Source organism: Triturus cristatus, chromosome 3_2 (genome assembly GCF_964204655.1).
Source record: "Triturus cristatus chromosome 3_2, aTriCri1.1, whole genome shotgun sequence".
NCBI classification, from domain to species: Eukaryota; Metazoa; Chordata; class Amphibia; order Caudata; family Salamandridae; genus Triturus; species Triturus cristatus.
Window position 1 is genome coordinate 307,081,814 of NC_140584.1, and position 19,393 is coordinate 307,101,206.

Consider the following 19,393-nt stretch of genomic DNA (forward strand, 5'->3'; position numbering starts at 1 on the left):
ACCATCTCGCCCTGTAATTAATCCTAAATCAATAGCACTTCCCCTATCAAACCCTTCTCCTTCCCTTCCCACTCCTATACCCCCTACCCCCGCTCCTGTCCAATCCAACAACACTACCGGCTTCAACACCATTCCAATTAACCGTAACAGAAAGATTCCCCCTATCCATCTCCCACCCGAGGCCTCCCCATACGTAGTAATAATGACTGGGGTTCCGGAACTCCCCCCAAATCAGGATGAACCAGTTTGGTCCCTGAAAAATAAAGTAATCTTTTGGTTGTCCAACAATAGACCGCTTCCAATCTTTATGGACAACAGAGTTACTACAGTGCGTAGAGTGCCTTGGTTAGGCAACCAACCAAAAAATATACAGGGCGACTGTATAATAGTAAATTTTGAAAATCCCAATACAGTTGAGCATATTTGCTCTTGGGGTGATCAAACTTCTCCCGAAGGGATCGCTACCCATAATTTGTCGTTTTTCTATCCCCCTAATACGCGACGCAATGCAGGCCCTCCATGGTCCTGGACGAGGGTAGGGAACTGGGGCGGTACCAGAGACCGAAATCAGTGGTTGGGGCATGGTTTCAGCAACCCACCATCAGGCCACTTTAGTAACTGGAGAGGTCCACTACTATCCAACAGATATGATTGCCTGGACATGGTGGATTGACTATCATCTCTACCTATGAAAGATAGCAGTTACAACAGCGTATTTCCTAACCCAAAACTTCCCTGTAAGACCATACGGGTGGCCGGCTCCTCCTTGTCATCCTTGTATGGTACCCAGTCTGAGTCTTTCCTTCCTCAGGATACCCTGGCCCAACAGCAGTCATCCTCCCCTCACCAGGACGCTTGCTATAGCATGTCAGTTACCCCTGCAGATCCGCCCCCAAACCCTCAATCTCCTACCCCCCAACCCAGGGAGCCTAAACCCATCCCTCCTTTTCCTGCTATAACCACTCAATCCCTGTCCCAACTTTCACATCCCTCTGCCGAACTTCACCCTTCAAACTCTATTTTTACACCAACCCAGGATCTTCCAATCATATTTTGGAATGTAGCTGGCCTAAGATCGAAAATCCATCTTCAGTCTTGGGTGGAACTTACTAATAAATTTAAGCTAATATGTCTCGAAGAAACTTGGGCAATTAACCCTATTCATATACAGGGTTTTAAAACATTTCACCTTCCTTCCTTACCGTCCACTCATGGTAGACCTAAGGGCGGCTTAGCCATCTATGTTTCCAACTTAATTCCTTTTACGATCTCGGAAGTTCAGCTAGACTCGTCAATTTTTCAAATCCTTAAACTAGTACCTGACAATAATTCCAGTTACTATCTCATTAACATGTATAATAACTCCTCTCCTAGCGACTGTGTAAAATCTTTGTCGGAAATTACTCACTATATACAAGACCAAAAAGCTAAGAGTCATGAGTTAAACTGTCATATTGTGTGGGGTGGGGATTTCAATGTGTATCTGTGCAACAATCATGGTAAAGGTATCTGTGGGCTTTTAGACGAGCACGACGTTCCCTTGGCCCACTTCACCCATAATGCAGTAGGTCACGCACTAAATACTTGTATTTTCACATTAGAACTCGAATTTGCTAATACCCTAGTGTGTCCCGCTGTAGAGTTCAAAACGACCTTTCATGGTAGAGGTGCTACCACGACCATTGATTTTATCTTATGCTCTCAATCTTTAAAACACCGATTGAAGCAATTTACAACTGGCACCGACCCTTCAAGTGACCACTACCCAAATAGCATAACCATAGCTCTAAATTCACCATCTCCAGCCTGCACAAAAACAAGCTTCTTGGCGCAGCACTCTCTGGAGATGAATAAAACCAATGGTTATACTGTTAAGTGGACGACGATCAATCCCGCAGAGATCACCAGTAAGATCATTAAAAAAACCCTTCCTTTCATCTACCATTGTTTGGAGACGTCATCTTCCCCAAAGCTGATTCTTTCCAGCTTCACCAAAATATTAGAAGCTATCAGACAAGAGCTCACCCGTTCTCATAAGACTCGCATCAATGATAAGGACTCAAGAGGGTGGTTTGATTTCCGCTGCCGTAAAGCGCAGCGTGCTTTGAAAAACGCACTTCAAATTAAGATCAGGGACAAGCCCCAAATTGCCTCCTTGAGGAAAAATTATAAGATGGCACAGCAATCCCGTAAACGGGAAATAAAAAATAATCTCTGGGCCCAATTACACCAGAGTACTTTAACCAAGGACTCCACCATGTTCTGGAGAACAGTCAGGGCTCCTTTCCTAGTTGATGAAACTGCGACACAGCATCTAGATGTGGCAGTACCTGCTGATAAATGGGTAGCTCACTACTCGCAGATCTTCGCGGATTACCCCTTGACAACTGAGTCACCCAGACCAGAGGCGGAAGCTCCTAATAGTAATAACATCTTCCCCATTGATCTCCATTTTGATCTAGAGGAGATAATCGCAGCACTGACCGCCTCAAAGACCGGTAAGGCCCCCGGCCCAGATGGGGTTCCCTTAGACATATTTTTGAGCAATATAGATCTCTGGTCTCCAATTGTCATGCAGGTTATGTCTGCAGTCACCCAGATTGGCCCTCTTGACTCTTGGTCTACCTCTGTGCTCCTGCCCATTTTCAAAAAGGGAGATCGGGACAATCCAGCCTGTTATAGGCCCATCTCCCTTTTGGACTCCCTCGGCAAGGTAGCTGGGAGACTAATTCTGGAGCGTTTAAGGGACTGGTCTACAGAGAATAAGATCTTAACTGACCTACAGTTTGGGTTTCAGGAGGGCTTGGGCACCGTGGAACAGGCCTTAAATCTGACTCTACTCATTGGCAAATACGTAGGGGCCAAAGGTGGCAAACTTCATCTAGTCTATGTGGATTTGAGTTCCGCATTCGATTGCGTGATTCACTCCAAGTTATGGGCGATTTTGAAGCATCTGGGCATCGATCTTGCACTGCTGAATTTTCTCCGAGAGTTATACTCGGATGCAAAAGCCTGTGTGAGATACGGTATTAAAGGGGAGCTTACTGAATCCTTTAATATCGAAAAAGGCGTAAGGCAGGGATGCGTCCTTGCTCCATTCCTATTTAACATCTATACTAACGGACTGGAGCAAGCGATGTTGGCTGACAGCAAAGATTTACCCTGCATAAACTCCCGCCCTATTCCTGCATTACTGTATGCAGACGATTCAGTTATCCTAGCAAGGACACCGAACCAGCTTCAGATCCAACTAGATAAATATTGCAAATTTATGTCTTCTCTTGGTCTCAAAGTCAATAAATCTAAGACCTTCGTTATGAACATCGGGAAGAGAGCCCAAAAATGTAAATCTCTCCTTATTGAGAAGACCAGATTAGAAACTGCCACTACCTATCCGTATCTAGGTATCCTTATAGATAATCAACTGTCCTGGAAACCTGCGTTATCCAGTAAAAAACTGCAGTTCCAACGCACAACATCTGCACTGACCTCGTTCTCTAGGAAACTGGGTAAGCCCGCCCCTACTGTACTTTTGCAGATTTACCAAGCCAAATGTATGAGTGTGGCAACATACGGTGCCGGAGTCTGGGGCTATGTGTCCACTGACGAGCTACAAATTATAGAAAATTGTTTTCTGAAATACATATTAGCCCTCCCTCGTAATGCTCCTACTTTCGGCACCCATGCGGAACTCGGCCGGGAGTATCTGACTGATATCATTAGCTACCAGCCGATTCTACTATGGCACCGTATATGGACTAAGGAGCAATGTCATCTAACTAGGTCACTAATATCTGACTGTCTCTCTTTGTCCTATTGGAAAAAGATTCCCTGGCTGCTATATGTATCGAGATTTTTAACAGATTTGAATCGCCCTGCATTTTTCACTGACCCTGAATCCTTATCGGATATATCCAGAAAATCCCTGAAAAAGCTTTGTGCTGATCATTTAAATGATCTTCGTTTGTGTTCTGAACTTGCCAAAAAATCAAACGTTCATTTAACGATGGTCCAATCTCCTCATGGCATTCAATTGTATTTATCTTTTTTTCTGTCAAATTATGAGAGGTATGTTTTAACCAGATTCCGGTTTGATCTATTTTATCGTCTTGTTTCACTGCCTGAGCCCTTAGTCTGGTCACGGGATCTACCAAACTGTCCTTGTGACGGTTTAACCTGCCAGTCAACCCTGCACGTAACCTTTTTCTGCGGTTTCTACAAGTCTCCGCGGAAACGATGGCTGGTTCCTTTGCTTCGACATTTAGGGCTGAGAAGATGCAGACCGGCTCTTTTGGCACTTCAATATCTGGATACCCCGTATATAGCCAAAACCGTAGCCTGCTTTCTTAAAGCCTGCTTGAAAACTCATTCTCAACTATTGGCAACTGTTTCTTAAGCTTTTACTGATTGCTCGGCCATTATTCTTGTATATAGAGTGTTAGCATTTATTCCTAATTGCCTGCTTTCCTCAACAGCCATTGAACAAACCGATTTTTACTGATTATTGTGTTATTATTTTTGTACTTAGAGTGTTAGTGCTCATATGTAAAATGCGTCACTTTTTAAGCAGCTAATGAGCAAACTGATTTTTACAGTGTTGTAATCTTTTAAATGTACTTTTTATGATTGTAAACTCAATCGAAATAAAGTATTTTATTGATTGATTGATACTGCTAAACAGTACAGATACACTGCTAAAACAGTGCAGACCGGATTTGTGTACCCAAACCCGTCTTGACCGGCACAGACTATGTGCACGTTTAAATGCCTCCCCGGCAATGGTACTCACCGGGTAGCTCGGAACGGAAGGCCTCGGAACTGAACTGAAACTGGACCGGACTGGACTCGACTCAACTGGACTCGGAACTTCGGAACCTGGTGGGCCTCTGTATACCTCGGATCTTGCTCTCTCAGCTAGGCTCTGGTCGGGATACTTCGCACTTCTCACCGCCTCGTCTGGGTGTTGATCGCAGCCTCAGTCGCCCCCGCTTGGCCGGAGGGAGATACAGGAAATCCTGCGGGTACACGTTTTTGTCCGTTCAGCTGTGGCAGGAGACCGGGCCTGCAACGCACCTCCGGCGCGTGAGATGAGAAAGTGTCCCTATTCGGGCGCCAATTTATGTGGTAAATATTTCATTACCGGTACTATTTTTTATGCGGTAAAGTCTAGTAAGAATAACTCAGTAAATATAAGAGGCAGAATCCGTGGTATTAGAGTTTCTAGAAGGCTTTATTCCTCTACAAAGGAAATACAATTCGAACTGCAGGCTTCACATTCCATCACCATGAGGGTTCAGGAAGGAAGGCAATACATTATTGACAAGTAATGGTATTTATATGGAAAGCATTACATTAAGACAGATGCAAGAGGCGTAACAGCTGATAATACAGATATAATACACATACGTAACGAAAAAAGGCGTAAACATGGGTGTAACTAAAATACGTCATTAAACATGATGTCACAAGTGGGTGGATCCATAAGAGAATCCTGCAATGTCAGCAGAAATACTTGGCAGAGATGCGCGCGCAGCCGCATGACGTGTGATTGACGTGCAACTAGAGGGTGAAGGGGACTTGACATTTAGCTCTATATGTGGAGACAGAAGTCTGAGGGGTCATGTCAACCTAATCCCAAATCATATCTAATATCTTATGTTTAAAGAACTGTATTATCCAAAAGGAAAGGTCTCTCGGACGGAATCTATTCTATACTTACTGTTAGTGCGTGAAAAAGCGTCTAAGTGTCTACATGAGATGCGAGGGGGCAGGAATCTTCCATGGTAACAGGGGCTATGAATTACTTGCACGAGGACAGTGAGGCCTGGCCCCTTGCACGGTAGCTGGAGGAATGTTTACCTAAACTACTAGACAGGAATGCGTCAGATGAGGAGCGGAGCAGATAATCTTGAAGGTGAAATACAGCTTTTTGGCAGGCAACAGGCTGGATCAGGCACCGTTAGCCGCGCAGGGAGTAGGACAAAGTTCATGGATACAGATGCAGGCTCGGGCTGGAGCTTCCAGAGGCAGAAAGCAGGAAAGGCTTGATGGCAGAATTCAGGGCCTACTCGCCTGAATCTGTAAAATGTGGAAAGTGAACCACATAAAGTCGGTGGCCTTTCATACTTAGGAATGGAATATCTGACCCATTCATGACGGATCTGAAAGAGGACATGTTGACGGTGGACGCACATGCATTTGCGTCTTCATAACTAGAACTGGAGGGAACATACATGTACTTATAGCATGCACATGGAGCCGTTGGGGTCTACGATAGGGGACATAACTGATCACAAAATTCATATTTCCTCATTCCCTCCTTGTCCCCTACGGACCCTCAGGAGATATCGATCTTCATCAATCCATCGATCTGTTCATATAGCATCATTTGTTCTTCTTTCTTCTTCCGGGATCTTGAACGAAAACTTGAATGCGGGATACACGATGTGGCACACAGACCACAAATCGCTGGCCCACATTGTAGACATAAGCAGCAACTGAATAGTATGAGAAAGCCAATACCTAGGAAGGATAGGATCCTCCATCCCCAGGCTGACAACACGCTCCAGAACCAACCGGACCAAGTCCAGGTGCCTGGACTCTGGTGTATCTGGCTTATAATCTTATGAAGGCGAGTTATGGCTTTATATACTGACGGCGAATTTTCTGGTATGAAAACACAGCAACTTGATCCGATGACCCTACAAGCTCCGCCCCTATCAGCCAGGATGACGTCAAGGACAAGACGATTTTGAAGCACAACAATCCGCATAGCAGACTGCTCTTCTGTTAAATTGCCTAAGGCGGAAGTAGTCTCGTTCACTACTGCTTCAAGGGTTCTAGTTAATCTACGTATCAGTTTACTATTAGTGACTGTACCTATATAGGGAAAGAAACCTTTATTGAAATCTGTGTATTGCTCCCATGCCGTTTCAGTGTAATCGACGATCGGGAGATCTCTCTGCTGTCTATTGTGTATTAAATGGGTATTTCTGTGGTAATCAGGAGGAGCTAGGAAAACAGGTGGCAGAAGGAATGCTATGTAACAGGTACCATCCCAATCTAGAGGTAGACGTATATATGCGGTCTGGCCACATATGAAGTAGGAATGACGGGAAGCTCTAAATGTAGATTTGCCTTGATCACTGAATTTTATTACAGTGGTGCATTTACTATGGCCCACGTGTATGGAACCATTCTTTCTTACACATAATTCCCCTTTAACTGGGAATACTGACATAGCGGGCAAAATTGGTGTGGCTTCGGATTCAACATTCAGGATCATGAGGTTAAGTGTAAAATTACCCAATCCATATACTTCATTTTCTAGATCAGTTCCTGTTCTTTTGGGAAGTCCCTCCTTGTTAGGGTAGCAGACTTTAAGCAAAACCAGGTTCAGGTTTCCCCATACCCAGTTGTCTTGATAAACTGCGGAATTTGAATCTAGGGAATTAATCAAACTAAACCATGCTCCACAGGAGCTATTGTGTGTGAACGGATATGGAAAGAGGGGCAAAACTCCCTTATAGTTCTGATAGGGAGGGAGTCGGCCACATATCCAACAATTTGTAGCATTGCTGGTCTGATGGGAGTGATGTAACATACTAATGAATGTGTTGTTGCGCAGCGCAAATCTATAAGACAACTCATGCGGAGGTAATTCGCTAAAAGAATGTTCAGCAGTAACATTGTAAGCACGTTTAGAAATAGGGTAATACATATGCAACAATATACTAGAAATGATGATCAGAAGACTTAGAAAAAACAAAATTAATAATGTTACTGTGCAGTGACTACGAAGTGATTTACAATACGCATGCTTTTTAAGCTGCATCTGTCGATTTCTCTCTCTATTTCGGTCTAGAGGATACATGTCAGAGACAAATTCAACCGATTCACCTTGGAGAGGACTTAAACAATCAAATTGTCTGACTTGCTAGACCTTAATTTTAGTTTATAAAGTTCAGTTTTCATGGGTTCAACCAAGGGGAGCTTTGAATCAGTCTGTGAAGGAATACAAGGCTGAGTGTTCACATCGGTCGGTAGTCCATAAAATTTCTTGATATGACTCGAGTGCAACCACCCTTTACGTCCCTCGATCTTCACGGCTGTCCTTGTTGCTAGCAGAACAAGTTTTGGCGATTTCCACCTAGGCTCCAGTTGGGTCTTCCGGTCGAAATTCCGCACTAGGACCAGATCACCTGGAACTACGTCATGGGGCTTCACCTCAGTGTTATCGGGAAAAGCTGCAGCTACCTGTGAACGACAAGATTGTAGTGCAGACATCAAGGAAGCCAGGTAATCTGTCAGCATATTACAGTCAACATCAGTGATTTTGCGAGGTATAGGCGTCCCCCACATATTTGGTGGTCTACCGAAGATCACCTCGTACGGGGATAGCCCTGTTCGAGAATGTGCTACCATTCTCATGTAAAAGAGCGCAACTGGTAAGGCTACTATCCAATCGACACCTTTTTCTCTACATATTTTGGACAATCTAATTTTCAGAGTTTGATTATGGCGTTCCACGAGACCTGCTGCCTCAGGATGTCGGCCACAGTGGAATTTCCATTGGTAGCCTAACAAAAGTGAAACGTGTTTCATTAGTTCGGATGAGAATGGCTGGCCGTTATCTGAGTAGACAACACGTGGGAAACCATACCGTGGGAAGAATTCTCGAACTAACTGTTTGGCAGTAGTCGGGGCAGTGTAATCTGAAACCGGGTAGGCTTCTGTCCAACGGGAAAGAGCACAGACAACTACGAGAACATATTTGAATCCTCGACATCGTTCCATCTGGATATAATCCATCTGGAGGACTTCAAAAGCATGATCGGGAGGTTGAAATCCACCCTGCTCTACGGGGATGCTTTTACCTGGATTAAACTGACAACATATCATACAGGTACGTACTTTCTGTTTGGCTGCTGCTCGCAAGTGTTTGTTGAACCAAATGTGTTGAATGCTGTCTAGCATAGCTTTTTCTCCTAGGTGCGCTGGACTATGTATTGTGTTAATGATGACTTGAACCATGGAGTCGGGAAGAAACCATATAGATTTTTCCTTCGTCATCCATCCTTGATCCGTTTGGATCCCTCCTAATTCAGTCCATTTCTTTATTTCTTCTGGTGTAGCATGTGTCTGTATGTCAATTATATCAAGGGTGGGATCCTTAACTGTCATGCAATGTGTTGGTGTCAGAACTATTGTCTTTGTCGCGTCAGTTGTATGAGTCTGGTTCTGAGCAGTCTGTTTAGCTGTTCTGTCAGCTAGGTCATTACCCTGAGAAATGATATCGGTAACTTTTGTATGAGCTTTGCATTTCATAATCGATATTGCAGTAGGTAGATGAATCGCGTCTAATAGGGCTTGAATGAGGGGTCCGTGTTGGATGTGGACACCGTGAGAAGTTAAATAACCTCTCTCTCGCCACAGTACGCCGAAGTCATGGACGACTCCAAATGCATAACGTGAATCTGTGTATATGTTGACTTTCTTATTTTTAGCTTGAATACAGGCTTGTGTCAGAGCGATGAGCTCTGCTGCTTGAGCTGACAAAGTGTTAATACAATTTGTTTCAATGACTTCAGTGTCTGTTGTGACTGCGTAAGCGGCCACTAACTCTCCTGTACTTGTTCTCATACATGAACCATCTACATACAATGTCAAGTCTGGATCTGATAAAGGGATATCTGTCAAGTCTTGTCTGGGTTTCGTCGTGATAGTAATGACTTCAATACAATCATGTGCTAATGGATCTGTTCCATTTACTGGCAAAAGTGTGGCAGGATTTAACGTATTACAACATCTGATTTCTATGTGTGGCTGAAACAATGTCAATTCGTAACCGGTGAGTCTCGCTATAGTCAAGTGTTGTGTTTGTGTGCGGTTCAAGAGAACCTCTACTGCGTGTGGTACTTGTACTGTCAATTGATGTCCTAACACTATGGCATCGCTTTGTCTGATTGCTAAAGCTGTTGCTGCCACGGATTTCAGGCACGCAGGAAGAGCCTGAGCTACTGGATCTAATGTACTAGAGAAATAAGCACATGGTTTGTGTGATCCTGCTTGTTCCTGAGTGAGTACTGATAAAGCAGTACCTTCGCGTTCTGTAACAAAGAGTGTAAACAGTTTATTGTAACATGGTGTTGCTAAAACAGGTGCTTGACATAAAGCTTTCTTTAAGTTTTCAAAGGCGTGTGTATGTTCTTGAGTCCAAGGGAGAACAGTCGATGTGGCTGCCTCATGTGTTGTCAACTGGATGAGTGGTTTTGCTAGAAATGCATATTGAGGGATCCACTGCCTACAGTATGAAGTGAGACCTATAAAAGCCCGCACCTCCTTTTGTGTCTTGGGTGGTGACATGTTAGCAATTAACTGGATGCGGTCGGGTGTAAGCTGTCTTCCCTCCTTGGACAGCGAGTGCCCAAGGTAGACAACTCGTGGGACACAGAATTGCAGCTTAGAAGGGGACACCTTGTGCCCCTTGTCGGCCAGAAATTTTAAAACCGTCAGTGACGCTTTTTCACATTCAGGTTCGCTTCGGGCGGTGATCAGCAGATCATCGACATATTGAAGCAAGGCAGTGTTAATTGGCATGTGGATACTGTCAAGTTCTCGTTTCAATGCTTGGCTATAGATGCTGGGGCTTTCTGTAAATCCTTGAGGAAACACTGTTCGTCTGGGGTGAGATTCAGAAACGTGTGTGCTAGTGCATCATCACTGTATTTGCTGGGACTGTCAGCCCATTGTACTGCAGACCTAGCTAATTCTTGTTCGTCCATGGAATCGAGTATATGGTACCCCCTTTTATCTTGGAGTAGTTTATCAGCGGCTTGGAATAGGTGTTCAGGGGACCTTGTATTTAACATAGGGGTTTGAAAATGTCTATTACATTCTGGACGTATCGGTTGTATCGGATCATTGAAGCCTCTAGCATTATTATGGTGTCTTCCTTTACCTACGTAAGCTATCGTTTCTAATTGTTCTGATTCTTGCTCCTCCTCTTCCTCTGATTCAATTCTGTCTGCTTCTCGTCTTTCTTTATGTATTCGTTCTACTTCTTTGCGGATCTTTCGGCACATAACTACTATGCATGACTGTTTATCATGTTTCTCGTCTGATATGTTCTGACCCCATTTGGCAAGTTTTTGCATGGTATCATGATCTGCCCCAGGCCTGTCTTGGTTCCTGATCACGCAGTTTATGAAAAAACGTAGTAGTTGTCTTTGTACATCCACTTTCTGGTATTCCATAGCTTCGTTAATGCTTTCTGGACCTCGCCCTGTTTGGACAAAGTGATATATATTGTCTAGGTGTTCAACCATTCCTGGTATCGTCATTAAATATAATGTAGCTCGTCGTATACGTAGTGATGATATTAGCAATCTGTCCTGTTTACCTGGTACTGGATCGTATCTACAATCCACAAGATGTTCTTTAAACATGTCGGATGTCACTAGTTGGGGTGTACGTTGGAGTGCTAAATCTCTAAGGGTCTGTTTATTTCGCGGCGGCGTGGCAAACATGTCTGTCGTACCTCCTGTAGCACCGTCTGAGGTGCTAGGCACGAAAGGATTCGTTGGACGTAAGATAGAAATTGTGGATGCGGGAAAAACAGTAGAAACGGACGGACCCGTAGGAATGGGCGTAGGAGTTTGTTGTTGCGGGGATACAGACGGATGCTCTTGGTGTTGTACACCATCGGCAAGCGGTGTGTGTGGTATGGGATTAGCATACTCGGGAGCTACGTCATCTAAATAAGAGGAAAGGAAAACGTCTTTTGCTGTTTTAGGATGTGCTTTTATCGGGAGTAATGGAGGAGTCAAGTCTTTTGGTATTTCCGGGGTAGCCTTAGGTAACCCTTTGGCCAGAAGAGGATACATACCATTCATAAGAGTGTTTCTTTGTCTATCTACTTGTTCTAATTTTACTCGGGTACCTTCCTCAATTAATAGATTTTCTTGGGCTTTATTTGAGTTCTCTCTACCTTTCTCTTCCTGTCTGAGCGCTTTTTCTGTACGTCTATATGATTCTTTACGCCATAATTCAATGGCATCTTTCTGTGACTGTCTGGCTTTCTTTTTCCATAATTCTTCTTCTACTCTCATGATGCAATCTGCATCCCAGGTCCCCGCTGCGGGCCATCTCTGACTCTCTTGCGTCTTTGGTCTTGTTCCTCCTGTGACAAAGGAGCCCTTACCGTTCCTATTTCCATAGGTTCAGGCCCTCCGACCGTGTTGGGTTTGGAGAACCTGGGTCTTTCGTATCGAGAAAAAACCCCATCAGGTCTTTTCCTATCAAGCTTACGATCATTCATCCTGCTATCTAACCTCAAGGCCAAATTAATCAGATCAGTGCACGTGTCAGGTTGAGGATCTACCTGAGCTATTACGTCCTTGAGCTCCTCTCGTAACCCATGGTGAAATAAGGCTGCTCTCTTCTCCTCCGGCCACCCGGTCTCTGAAATCAATCTCTGAAAGGTGTTCAAATACACAACTAGATCTTTATTGCCTTGCCTCAGTTCCAGCAACTCCCTATCTGCTAAAAAACTATGGGCAGTTCTATCAAAGATCTTCTTGAACTCTTTTTGAAAGCTATCCCAATCGTACAATAAAGGATCATCATTACGAACCAACGGGACAGCCCACAAAGCGGCATCTCCAACCAGATACGAAATAAGGAAAGCCACCTTTGCCTGATTTGTAGGGAATGCCCTAGGTTTACAGGTAAAGTGCAACAACACCTGTGTCATAAAAACCTGTACCTTACTCTCATCCCCTGTAAACCTTTCTGGAGCCGCTAAAGGTATAGGTGTGGGAAATTCCACCGAAAGCGGTGGTGCTACTCCTGCAAACGAACTTGAAGCCCACGTGGCACCGCCACCTTTACTCGCACTTACATCAAACGGGTTCCTTTGCAATTTATCAACTCTTTCATGTAACGCAGCGGTTTCCGCCCTATAAGCGGCTAACTCCTGCTGAACCATTACTAAGGCCGCCATAACATCCTCTAAAGTGGCCATCATCAACCAATCACCGATCAGGAGAGAATAAATTCTTGGGCTGCGAATTCTGTCAAGGTTTTATTCCAAACTCCATCATTCTTAGGAGAGAAAATTCAATTAAATCATGAAACAAATATTACACGGACTTACTCAATGAACAATGTCTAAGGAAAAGGAGAGGATAGAGAAAAAAGAATATCTGCAAATAACGTGAAATTATAGTTACCAAGAATGGTGTGAAGACCAACCCCCTGGCCAAAGGGCTGGTAAGGGTCCCCTCCGAAAGGTCAGGAGACGAAGACTTCAGGACAGGATTCAGGACAGGATAGTTGACCTCTCTAGAATACCAACGGTTGCGCCGCACCCCTCTCTGAAACTCTCTTCCTCCTCGAGATTCTTCTGTGATCTTCTGATCTAACCCAATTAAATTAGGATGGAAGGTTCTGCATTCGGCTCTTCATCGGCATCTCATAGCATCTCTCCCAGCAACAGCATCTCCCACTACAGAGACAGCATCCCGAGTTCTGCTAACTAACTAACTAAAGATATCTTAATTATACCTTTCGTTCTTCATGTTCCACCCACTAAAGTTTCAATATCGTAAAAATACGAGATCTAATTGGTCAGGCAAGGGGGAAGCTCCATCACACCATGCTTACATGCCATTAATATCAGTTCCTCTATTGTTCGCAAACCCATCCCCTTAATTTGTATTCACAATTTTCAGTTCACACATGTATTCACATTTTATTTGCAACATTTTTATAACAGTCTGAATGCAAGTCCACATCGTTGAACTTTTCACCATCCGTTCCCAGGGTATAACACTTGCGACCTTGGCTCCTGTTCAACATCCAAGTCATCATTCCCGGTTAACTTTCAGTGGACATGCACAGTCTTCTTTTTACTCAGCTTACTTCAGTTATACAAGAGAGGCCCAAATGTGCACTGGTGATAATGTCAGAAAGACAAACATTACTGTCACAAACAAAATGGTTTCACTGTATACAACCCATCTCTACTCTATTCCCCTTTACTTATTAATACTTTTCCCGCATTAGCATTAGTAAAATAGCTTGTCTTCGCTTCAGCTAAGCAGATGCCATGCACGCGAGTCTTCAAGACTCCATTTTAGTACTTTCTGCTCATGCGCAAGAATTTTCCTTCAAGCGATAGCTCGTCATACTGTGTAGATGCAGTTAACGCATGTGTGGTAAAGATTTCCTGTTAAAAGCGGTTTCAGTCCTTCGTTCATGTTATCCACGTTAGTAAACACGTAAGCAAGCTTCACTGTATTCATGTGGTGCGCATTGGTTTAACACAAAACATTTTTATTCACTTGCTAGTGAGTTAAAGGGGAGGATTGCTGCCGAGCAAGTCTCTTTTCTACGAGTCCTTGCTCCATCAAGTGTTCTTGTAAAACTAGATACTAACAGGGTCTAATGTGGTCAAAAGGTCGGCTCGGGAATAAAAGCTGAAGAAGTCAGTGTTCGCATCATAGAAAGAACATCCGAAGAGTCCAATGCCAATGATGCAGGAACTGATTGGACGACAGCTGAGGGTAGAACAATCAACACTAGGCTAGCCAACAGTTGGACAGCTGACAGCAAGATGGCATACAGTGGTATAGCTGATGGTGTAGCAGTTGACAATGGAACTGCTAACAGGACAGCAGCCAACAAGGATGTTGGTGATGATATATATTTCTTAAACAACTGTCGTATGACCGTGGTCAGGAAAAAGAAGGGTAATTTTTCTGATCATTCTTAGATTTTTAAAAAGAAACGAGAACATATACTGTTAATCTACACTGAGAGGCAATATAGACTTCAAGATTCTTGGCAGAGTGGGTAGGAACAGGTGAAAAACTGGGTTGGTCACCAGTCAGAGGTCCAGCTGTCAGATGATCCACCAGATATCATAATTTCCGTTTTGTTCATATTACACTTTAATTATTGCCATGCGTCGAGTGAGCCACCTTAACAAGTCAGACATATAAATTGGACTGAGTGTGGTTACATATTATTTGTATAACCTATTACTAAAAGAGCAAATGAGCAATAAGCCTGGCCAACAGAGCAACATATACTTAAAGAGATTGGAGCTCTGAGAGGATGCTTGAGGAACTCCACAAGTAAATGAAAATTAGATTGATAGAGTGGCAAATGGGCAGCCAGATATCAAATCTAAAGAAAAGTTGGAGAGCTGTGCCTTGGATACTACAGTCTGCTGAGTGATCAGTTAAGAGGGAGCAATTCAGTGCCGAATGGGGCTGGCAAGTGGAAGAGGACCATGGCGGCCATGCGGCCCTGATCAGTCATCATCAAGAGTTTATCAGCCGGCAATCACAACTCAGTACTGAGAGAAGGCCTAAAGCCAGATTTAATAGGATCAAGAAAAGAAGATGAATTGTCAAACCCATACCTCAGCATAGGGGAGATCGAGTAGGCCTTGGTCTTATGCAAAAAAGTGTTGGTTTAGTTACATGACCGATTCAGTGTTTGTAACATTCACATGTCGCACATTCACATGCTTTTCCAAAATTTTAGATAGGAGAGTCAGTAATAGAATAGGAAACATGTTGCCAGTACATTGTGATTCTCAGTTAGTTTCCTCAAAAATGGTTAACCAGAAAGGCCTTCTTTCAAGAAGTAGGTACTGTAGCAGAAAGCAGTGATGAGTTGCGTAAGTCAGTTAGAGCTCAACCAATCTGTTTGGCTGCATGACGCAGGATATGAGCGCAAATGTCCAATGGTGATTCAGACTGCAATGAATTCAGATAGTTGATGGTGGATCCAGGAGTAAGAAGAGAAACTTCAGAGAAAGAGCTCTTAGAAGGGCTCCCTGAATCAGAAAAGATTCTGTAAACGACAACAGATCGAAAAGGGGACATATTGGCCATGACTGTTTGATGGTCACCTTGATGTGAATCAACTACAGGTGAAGTGCCAGAGATAGAGGCAAAGGAAGTAGAGCAAATAGTTTACATTTAAGAATGAAAAAACTGACAGATGTGAACATAATTAAATAGAAGCCATCAACAGACTGTTAGAACATTCAGGTGAAAAGAGACCCTTGACAATATTAAAGACTTCCCTAGTTTAATTGGTGGCAGAGGAGATCAAAGTGCCATATTGTGTTGTGCAAGCCTAGTGAGTTCCCTGAGAAGTATGACTTTGCAGAAAATCTCAACACCAGCAGGACCAGTAGTGCATAGGAACCCTCTTTTGAGGAACTGACTCTTTGATAGTGGATGACGAAGCAGAGAGCTTACAGATAAAAGGCTGACAACGTGAACCAGAAGCAGCTCTTCATGGTGACACTTAAAATCCATTGGCAAAATACATCTTAAGGGTAATCTTTAGGTTTACATTTTTCTAGATATTGTTGCACTTGTTTGAGAAAAGAGTGACAATTTAGAAGTACAGTCCGTATTTCTGTAGGCAGGCCTCACAGGTATCCTGGCCCATGTTTCAAAGTTAAAAGACCAATCAAGTTTTTTTCTTCTTTTTTTTAATATCTTTATTTAGATTTTCAGCCATTCAACGTGATAGCAACATACCCAACAGTAAGAATATGTTCATAAAAGTAAATCAGTTTAGCACCATCAGCATCCACTCAGAACTGCGCTTACATTTTGTATATGCAAAGAGAGCATAACCACATTTCACGTCTACGCCGCCCACCCCTTTGCTTTCAATGTTCTACACTTTGTCTCCTTTCCGTAGTCATTGGTTGACAGTACTCTACTTCTATTCTATGATTTTGTGTACTGTGGGAAAGAGACAATCAAGGTAACGGCTTCTTCTAGCGTGCAGTTTGCCTCCTGTTTTGCATAACAGGCCCCAGCCCTTGGCCAGCTCCCCACTATATGTAAAGAAACAATGAACAGGAGTAAGCCCGTTTTCCCAGCAGAGACCGGGCAATGGTTTTTAACAATGGGGGAAAGAGAGGAAAAGGAAAAATAATAACATAAGGACCAGCGGGTTATTCAGAGGTCGGTGGGGCACTCAATATGAATCGTGTCGAAAGGCAATCAAGGGAAACGGTTGGCAAAGTTTTAAGCTGTATTAGTGACTGTATTCCATTCATCCAAAGTGTTCAATCCATGATTGACTGAGTCACAGCGTGCGATCCATCGGCATTCGCACTTATTCAGCAAGAGTTGGAGATTACCCCCTCGCAGTGGGAGTGCTGGGCGATCGATTACTTGCCAAATCAAATCAGATTCCGAGTGGTTTTGGTCTTTGTAATGTACAACAAGAGGTGCCGTTTCTACATTGCATCTTATGCGGCTTTGATATTGAAAAATCCGTTGTTTTACCATCTGTGTTGTCTGACCGATGTAGAGAAGGTTGCACGGACATCGGATGGCATAAATAACATTGTTTGTACGACAATTGGAAAAGGTTTTCAGTTGGTATGTTCGATCTGGTGTGACAAACTCCTTGGTGTTATGCGTGAAGTTACAGGCAGCACAGGTTTAGCATTTGTAATGGCCTACAACCGGGGGGAGGCCCCAGAAGGTGGACACAGATTGAATATTCTTTTCTTTTGTGGGCCATGTAATGGCGTGAACCAATTTATCTGACAAATTGGTACCCCTTTTATATGAAAAAAGTGGGGGTTCTTTGAATTGAGCATGAGTCCTAAGGATCAACCAGTTTCTTTTTATCACTTTGCTAATCAAATTGCTTGTAGGGCTATAGTGAGAAACAAAGGGGATACGCAAATTAGTTTTTTTCACTGAAGGGGCGAGAAGGATCTCCCTGTGGCAATACCATGCTCGTTTTTGGGCACGAGAGACGATGCGTTTCGGATAACCTCTGGAGATCAATCCTTCAGATAGAATGGCAGCCTCCCTAAAATAGTCCTTGCGCCATTTGCAATTTCTTCGAATGCGATGGAACTGGCCATAGGGTAGTCCATCTCTTAGGCCTCTTGGGTGGTAGCTGGAATACATCAAAAGGGTGTTACGTTCTGTGGGTTTTCGATACAGATTGGTACCTATGGCTCCTTCTTCTGCATGCAACATAAGGTCAAGGAAAGGGAGGTCATTAGTCCTAACATCACTAGTGAAAGTGAGATGGTTCTGAGAGTTATTGAGCCAGGTCATGAAGGATGCGAGATGTAACGACGCCATAGATTAATCCTATTGAGGAAAGGATTCAAAGGGGTAAGAAAAATAGTGGTTTCCAAGTGATGGACATACAGTATGGCAAAATTTGGAGCAAAACAAGCCCCCATGGCTACACCTTTGATCTGTAGAAAAAAGGTGTCTTTGTATAGGAAGTAATTATTAGTGAGTGCAATACGTAGTAAATCCATGAGGAAATCTGACGGAATGCGAGTGGGTCTTGGACGGGTGTCTAGAAGTGATTTTATGACAGTGAGACCCTCCAAATGGGGTATGTTGGTGTATAAAGATTCAATGTCTAGACCTACCATGAGGTCATGGTCGCTGTCAAAGGCAGTATTCTCAATGATGTTAATTAAATGTGTGCTGTCTTTGACAAAGGTATCTGTCAAGGGAACAAAGATTTTTAGAAAAGAGTCAATATATTTCCCTAATGGCTCCAATATGGAGCCACAACCAGACACTATTGGTCGTCCTGGGGGGTTGACGGAGTCTTTATGGACTTTGGGTAGTACATAAATGACTGGTGTACGGGGGTGTGTGTTATTTAAGAAAAGATATTGCATCCGTTCCTTATTTACCTTCTACTCCCCTAACTCCCTTCCTCCATTTCTATGCACAGATTTGACTCCTATGCCCGGCCCCCAGATATCCATTGTTCCCGGCCACAGCACAATCTGATGCTGCCCACTGACTGCTTAAATCCTCGGTAACTACGAGACCATTACCCCCTTTTTGGTCATATGATTTATTTTTATAATTAGTTTTAGTAACCGCGTTTTCCCCTCCTCCTCTCTCTTTTCCCAGATCATACGCTGATTTATGCTCGCGTATATTCCACCTCTATTGGATTCCCTGCACTTACCTGTATTACGCCCAGGTACTTCTCTCCTTCTCTTACTTTTGGGTCACCTTTACTCTGGTTTTCTCTTTGAGAACAATCTAAACCTTACCTTTCCTTTGCCCTTACAGCACACGTTAAACTATGACCATTGTCCTGATGATGGCCTGAAATTATATCAGGCTGAAACGCCGTCGACAAGCCTCAGCAAAGAACTTTGGAAGGAGGCGGAGATATCTAGGACATGTGTTTTCGTTCATCTCCAGTGACAAGAGAGAAAGCAATGGTTGCCAAGTGTCTGAAAAGCTGGCCATAGCGTTCGATAGGGAGGCCTGTATGCGCTCCATTCCCATAAGATACCATAATTTATGTAGCCAACCCAATCTGGTGGGTGTCATGGGGGAGCCCC